This window comes from Ananas comosus, unplaced genomic scaffold (genome assembly GCF_001540865.1).
Source record: "Ananas comosus cultivar F153 unplaced genomic scaffold, ASM154086v1, whole genome shotgun sequence".
Lineage (NCBI taxonomy): Eukaryota > Viridiplantae > Streptophyta > Magnoliopsida > Poales > Bromeliaceae > Ananas > Ananas comosus.
The window spans coordinates 8361-15865 of NW_017891439.1; the positions used below are offsets into that span (position 1 = coordinate 8361).

The following is a 7505-nucleotide window of genomic DNA, read 5'->3' on the forward strand; positions in this document are numbered from 1 at the left end:
AGTAGTACCACCACCAGTACCTGTAGTGGCATTAGGGACAGTGTTACCCGAGATGGTGGGGGTGGAGGAGCGAGAGCGGATAATGGAACGACTGAATGAATTTCGCCATTGCAACCCTCGTATCTTTGATGGGAAAAAAGCCGATCATTGGTTGGTTGAGAAATGGTTAATGCATATGGAAAAGTTATTTTATGATACTTTCGTTGAGGAGCGATACCGGGTCTGGTTCGCGACGCACCATCTTGACGGTGAGGCTTACAGGTGGTGGGTGGATATCCGTGAGGATCCCCGTGCCGATTTGTCTGCTATCACCTGGACAAGGTTCAAGGAATTATTGTTGACGACTTATTTTCCACAGAGTGTGAAGAGGCAGATGGAAAGGGATTTGAGGAATCTGAGACAGGGGGACAGGACAGTAGCAGAGTATGAGCGAGAGTTTTCCCGATTGCTGCACTGTGTTCCTTTTGTGGTCAGAGATGATGAAGACAAGGCTCGAATTTTTGAGGCAGGTTTGCGACCTGCGATTTTCAGACTAGTCCAGGCGTCAAACCTATCGACGTATAGAGAGGTGGTAAACCGGGCCTTGATTGTGGAAAAGGGAGCGAAGATTATGAAAGAAAGAGATGTTGTGGATCGAAACAAAGGAAAGAGGCCAACAGCAGAGAGCAGTGGTCAACAACCTTTCAGGAGACCACCGAAATATCCGAGGGGCCAGCCGGGCCAGTCGAGAGGCCGAGGTTCTTCAGCACCCCGTGGAGCACCCGAGCGCTGTCGACAGCCACGTTGTGTCATTTGTGGTGGGCCTCACTTTCCACCACAGTGTCCACAACGTGGGGGCAGGTGCTTTCTTTGTGGTCAGGAGGGCCACTTTCGCTCTGAGTGCTCGAGAGGTTCTTCACCTGCACCCTCATCAGCATCAGCACCTGCATCTTCAGCTCCAAGTCAGGGGACCCCGTCAGCACCCTCGCAGTACAGACGACCACCGGGACAGCGGCAGTCTGAGAGTTCTCGACAGGGTTCGAGTGGGCGCATGTATGCCGCCCAGACAGAGGAGGCCACAGCAGCGGAGGAGGTCATAGCAGGTATCATTATACTTTATGATATTCGTGTTCGTGCATTATTTGATACTGGTGCTTCGCATTCTTTTATTGATCGGCAGTTCGCCGAGTTGCATAGCATTCAGGTAGTACCTACTTTGCATCCTGGACGAGTGATTGTACCTGACCATACCCTTGATGTTCGTGAGTTTTGCCCTCGCTGCCCAATTAGGGTAGGCGACTGGATTATGCCAGTGGATCTTTTGGCACTACACAAACTTGGGGAGTTTGATGTAGTATTGGGTATGGATTGGTTGACTCAGTATTATGCCACCATAGATTGCACGAACAGAACGGTGACCTTTAGGGAACCGGGCCAGCAGGAGTTTGTTTACAGGGGGTGTCAGAGTTAATTGTTCGCCATGACTATTAGTTCTTCGCGAGCACGACAGCTGATTCGGAGGGGCTGTGTAGCCTATCTGGCTAGCATTTCTGTGAGTGATGGTGAAGCCATCAAGATTGATGATATTCCAGTTGTGCGAGAGTTCGGGGATGTGTTTCCAGCTGAGTTGTCGGGTATGCCACCTGATAGGGAAGTTGAATTTGTGATTGATCTTGTCCCTGGGACAACTCCTATCTCGAAAGCACCCTATAGGATGGCACCCGTTGAGTTGAAAGAGCTGAAGGCACAGTTGCAGGATTTATTGGATAAGGGTTTCATTCGACCGAGTGTATCTCCTTGGGGAGCACCGGTGTTATTTGTTAAGAAAAAGGATGGATCTCTTCGATTGTGTGTGGATTATCGAGAAATTAATAAAGTCACAATCAAGAACAAATATCCATTACCCCGAATTGATGATTTATTCGATCAACTGCAAGGATCGAAAGTATATTCTAAGATTGATTTGCAGTCAGGTTATCATCAGCATAAGATTAAGCCTGAAAAGGTTTCCAAGACCGCTTTTAGGACACGGTATGGGCATTATGAATTTACAGTGATGCCATTTGGATTGACAAATGCCCCAGCAGCCTTTATGGATTTAATGAACCGTGTCTTCAAGCCTTATTTGGACAGGTTTGTGGTTGTGTTTATCGACGATATTTTGATCTACTCTCGAAGCGACGAGGAGCATGAAAGTCATTTGAGAACGGTGTTGCAAGTACTTCGCGAAAAGGAATTGTTTGCAAAGTTAAAGAAATGTGAATTTTGGCTTCGAGAAGTAGCATTTCTGGGCCATGTCATTTCAGAGGCTGGGATAGCTGTGGATCCCAAGAAGATTGAAGCGATTAAAGATTCGCCTAGGCCGACCAGTGTCACAGAAATTCGGAGTTTCCTTGGTTTGGCAGGATACTATCGAAGATTTGTAGAAGGATTTGCAAAGATGTCTACCCCTCTCACTCGACTGACTCATAAAGGAGCTAAATTTCTGTGGAATGAAGCCTGCGAAAGAAGCTTTCAAGAGCTAAAGGAACGGTTGACTACCGCCCCGATTCTAGCACTGCCTGTTACTGGAGTGGATTATGTGATTTACAGTGATGCGTCGCTGAATGGATTAGGGTGTGTTCTAATGCAGAACGGCAGAGTAATTGCTTATGCGTCTCGCCAATTGAAAGATTATGAAAAGAACTACCCTACACATGATCTTGAGTTAGCAGCTGTGGTATTTGCTTTAAAGCTTTGGCGCCACTACCTCTACGGCGAGCGTTGTGAAGTCTACACTGATCATAAAAGCTTGAAGTATCTGTTTACACAGAAGGAATTAAACTTGAGACAACGTAGATGGTTTGAGTTGCTCAAGGATTATGATTTGACCATCCTCTATCATCCAGGAAAAGCTAATGTTGTAGCAGATGCTTTAAGTCGAAAATCGACGGAAAATTTGGCGATGTCGATAACGATGCAACCACGGTTAATAAAGGAAATAGAACAGTTGAATTTGGAAATTGTAGCTCCTGACACGCCTTGGAGACTTATGTCATTAGTAGTGTAGCCTACCCTGATCGATCGAATTAAAGAAAAGCAAGCTCAAGATGAGTCTCTGCAAAAGATAGTGGTGATTTTCGAGTGGATGATCAGGGATTGATAAAATTCGGCGATAGGCTTTGTGTACCAGCAGATCCAGATATTAAAGAGGAGATTTTAACTGAAGCACATCGGGCACCGTATACTTTACATCCTGGGAGCACGAAAATGTATAAAGATTTGAAACCAGCTTACTGGTGGCCTGGAATGAAAAAGGAAGTTGCTGATTTTGTGGCTAGATGCTTAACCTGTCAGCAGGTTAAGGCTGAACATCGACTTCCTACAGGAAAATTACAGAGTTTACCCATACCAGTGTGGAAGTGGGAAAGGATCACTATGGATTTCATCGTTGGATTACCTCGTTCACAAGCAGGCCATGATGCAATCTGGGTAATTGTAGATAGATTGACCAAATCTGCCCACTTTATCCCAATTCATACAGTTTGGTCAAGGGAGAAACTCGCACAAGTGTACCTTGATGAAATTGTGCGATTACATGGAGTACCAGCCTCTATTGTTTCTGATCGAGACACCCGATTTGTTTAACATTTCTGGAGGAGTTTACAGGAAGCTTTGGGTACTCGATTGGATTTTAGCACTGCTTTCCACCCCCAGAGTGATGGACAGTCCGAGCGTACCATCCAGACCCTCGAGGATATGTTGCGGGCCTGCGTGATTGATTACCACGGCAGTTGGCCACAGTTCTTACCGATGGCTGAATTTGCTTATAACAATAGTTATCAAGCAAGCATTCAGATGGCACCTTTTGAAGCCTTTTATGGTAGAAAGTGCAGATCACCACTTCATTGGAATGAAGTGGGTGAGAGATTGGTTTTGGATCTAGACGTATTACAAGAGGCTGAAGCTAAAGTTCGACTAGCACGAGAACGTCCATTGACAGCCCAAAGTCGACAAAAGAGTTATGCGGACAAACGTCGACGAGAACTGGAATTTCAAGTTGGCGATCATGTATTCTTAAAGGTGTCACCGTCAAAGGAGGTTAAGAGATTTGGTATTCGAGGGAAGTTAAGCCCTCGCTTTATTGGACCCTACGAGGTATTAGAGCGGATTGGCCCCGTAGCGTATCGGCTTGCTTTGCCGCCAAGCCTATCGGAAGTGCATAATGTATTTCACGTATCTACACTTCGAAAATATGTTTTTGATCCAACTCACATATTGGAAAGTACTCCAGTGGACTTACAAGAAGATTTGAGCTTTGAGGAGCATCCAGTGAGAATATTAGCTCGAGAAGTGAAACGGCTTCGAAATCGCGAAATACCGTATGTGAAGATACTTTGGAGCAATCATGATGAGCGAGAGGCCACTTGGGAATTGGAGAGTACGATGTTAGAGCACAACCCCTATCTTGTCACGACAGAATCTTGAGGTAAGTATTTACAAGTTTCGCGGACGAAACTTCTTTTTAGGAGGGGTGAAATGTAATACACTGAACTTGTGCAAACTGCGGAGTTCGAGTGTGTAGAATGAGATGTGGAACTATTCCACATGTTCTAATAAGGTTTGGACAAGTTTTTGAGCAAGTTAGAGGATGATTGGAAAGTTAGAAGTGAGAAAGTGCATTGCAATTTCGAAATCAGCATTTTCTACATTGTGTACCGGTACAGCCATTACCCTGTACCAGTACAGCAAGCAGCAGAGTCAGCTGCTGCGGGACCGCAGGGCTCTTTTGGTCTTTTCACCTTACCTATCCATCCTTATCTCCCCCAGCTCGACCCAGCTGATGCTTATCACTAGTAAGCTCAGGGAAATAGGGTTTTTTTCAGCTCTCCACTCTCTCTCTCTAAGATCTTCCTCTCTCTACAAGGATTCGACATTTTCGCCCGTTCTCGTCGCGACGTCGGTTTTCTGCGTGTTGCGAGCGTCGCAGAGCTTATATGGAAGTATGAGGAAGGATTTTGGAGAGCTTTTCGCAGCGCTGGACCATCAAGTAGCTGTGGGGAGGGGAAATGAGGTAACTAACCCAACTCCTTGCCATAGATGTACTTGTAGTAGGGTATTGATGCTGATTTCGGGTTTGTGGTTGACAGCAGCTACAAGTAGCACTTTGGGCTGTTGTTGCGACCCGGTGAGCTGGTTTGGAGGGTGTCGCAGCTAGTGGTAGGTAAGATTCTTGGTTAGTAATTAGATTTTGACTAATTTAGGGAGTGATATTTCACATTAATGTTGTTTTGGGTATCTTTTTCGCAGCAGGTGGCGACGGCGTGTCTTATGATTCTTGGCTGATGTTTGGAAGCTCTTGGAGGATCAAAACTTAAGGTTTAAGCAGCTCCAAAGCAGGGAATTAAGCTACTACACTGCTTAAGTGAAGTAGTAGCTGATTTTGGATACTTTACTCGTAGTTGAGGTAGTTTTTGAAACGTTTGCTCGCAGCAGTTTGTGAACCACGTTAAGCCATTTTGGTAACCTAGAAGGTTGTGTTAGAAGGTGTTCTAACCCGAGGTAAGCAAGAATTTCAGTAGGAAGCTGAAATTGCAAGAATTCGACTATTATAGCTTATAATCGACTATATTGATGCCATTTTGACGTTGTTCGCAGCGAGATTGCAATCGAGCCTTGGATCGTCTTCAGTTGGCATTGGAGAGCAATTGGATGCTTAATTTGAGGTACCAATGTGATCCGAAACAGGGAATTAAGTTACTATCTAGTACTAAATGCGAATTAGGCCGAAATCGGACATTTCGGTCGTCTTTTTGACACGGTGTTGATGTTTGTTTTCAGTAGGGTGGAGTCTTGTGGAGCTGAATTACGAACTCTTGAGGACTGTGTTTGAGCTTAGTAATAGGTGGGTTTGACCTAACCAGAGCAAGTGAAGCTCCCCTATGTTCTATATGTATGGAATTAATGTAGTTGGGCGATATTGTCACAATAGGGTTGTGTGGAACTTCTTTGCCATAACCTTGATTAGGGCCACCTCTGATGCAAGTAGAGAGAATTCATGCCCAATTGTTACTTATGCTATATGTTTATGTTTAATTGAGTTAACGTTAAATAATAAGACATGATAATTATGCTTTTGTAAAGTCCTGGCCAACAAGAATATGTTTTATGACTATAATGCGATGCATGCCATATAATAGAAAGCTTCTAATGTCCCATATGTAACTGTGATTATTCTTGCCCATGCTGCTATTAATCTAGTGGATACTAGTTACTGCCCCAATATCTTAGTCATGCTGAGAATTCCTGATCAATAGATCGAGAGCTATAGAACATAGCATACTAATGCCATGCATGCTTTGAAACATGTTGCCGACAGATCGGATTTTGCTGTGCTCTTTGCCCATTTGCTCATGGTTCGCACACGCTTGTGAGAGGAGTCTAAATATAACCGAAAATTCAGAAAGCTAAATATCGAACTTTAGTCAATTGACCGAAGGTGCTGAGCCGACGGTACACTTCGCGAAAGTCGAAGGTGTTGAAAACGATCCAAAGGTGTTGTGGAAGGTTTTCGAGCAGCCTAAAGCAATCAAATCTGCATTTGCAGAGTTTTCGATGGCTCTCGGCGGACCGCCGCTCCCTGCGCTGGGAGAATCGGTCCGAACGCCGTATGAAATGAGACAGCCGAAAAATCGGCTAAGTCCTGAGCAAAGCTAGCTCTCCAGAACCGAGCGTCCCTGCTCAAGAGACCGGTCCTCGAGAGACCGGTCCCCCTAGAGAGACCGGTTGCCCTGCGCGCAGCAAGCCCTGCTGCGGCGGGGAGACCCTTCGCCCCCGCGAACCGGTCCTGAAGGAGAGACCGTCCTGCCTGCCGCCCCGATCAGCCCCAGTTCAGCGCTTGCGCCTGAAAGAGGTTAAAAGTTGGAGGGCTTACCCCCCCTGCATTTTGCGCCCCCAACCATTGAGTATATATTGCGAGGTAAATGCAGATATTTCTCTCATTCCACCCTTCCACACTCTCTTCTCTCCCTCTCTCTCATCTTAGAAGGAAAGCAAGACCAAGAAGAAAGGAAGAAAAGAGAGGGAAAAGAAGGCAAAAGAAGGTGGAAGGAGAACGAAGGATCAAGCGAGCAAAGAGGCTTCACTTCTTCCGGCTCTAGTGCCAAGAAAGGAAGCCTTACAACGCGTAAGCCCCCCCCTTTGCCAACCCTAATAGCCTGAGTAAAACCCTAGAAATAGCAGTTTGAATGAACCTGAAATGGTTTTAATGTGTTGCTTTGGAGCTTTTTCAAGGCTTTCTCTTTGCTTCTTTAGGAGATCAAACCTTGGTGCTATAGAGGCTGATGCTTGACCACCTCTCATGGCTCTGAAATCCAAACTAGGGCTTGTGCCGAAAGCGCCTAAAGAATGCCGTTTAATGAACTAGTTTAGAATATAAGGAAGCTACTTCTTGCCTTCCCAATGAGATCAAACCCTAGGCTTTTGTATATGCCATTGACCTAGCCGGCACCCAAATTGCGGCGGTTTGTGGCCCTCATGGGCCTCTG

The 7505-nt window shown here is 45.6% G+C and overlaps 1 long non-coding RNA gene across 1 annotated transcript; it reads left to right on the top strand.

Moving 5' to 3' along the window:
• Positions 1-5112: 5112 nt before the first annotated feature.
• Positions 5113-5684, top strand: LOC109704931. Its single transcript, XR_002214542.1, has 3 exons — positions 5113-5182; positions 5269-5520; positions 5617-5684. It is a non-coding gene; the product is annotated as an uncharacterized LOC109704931 (long non-coding RNA).
• The last annotated feature ends 1821 nt before the right edge of the window (positions 5685-7505 follow it).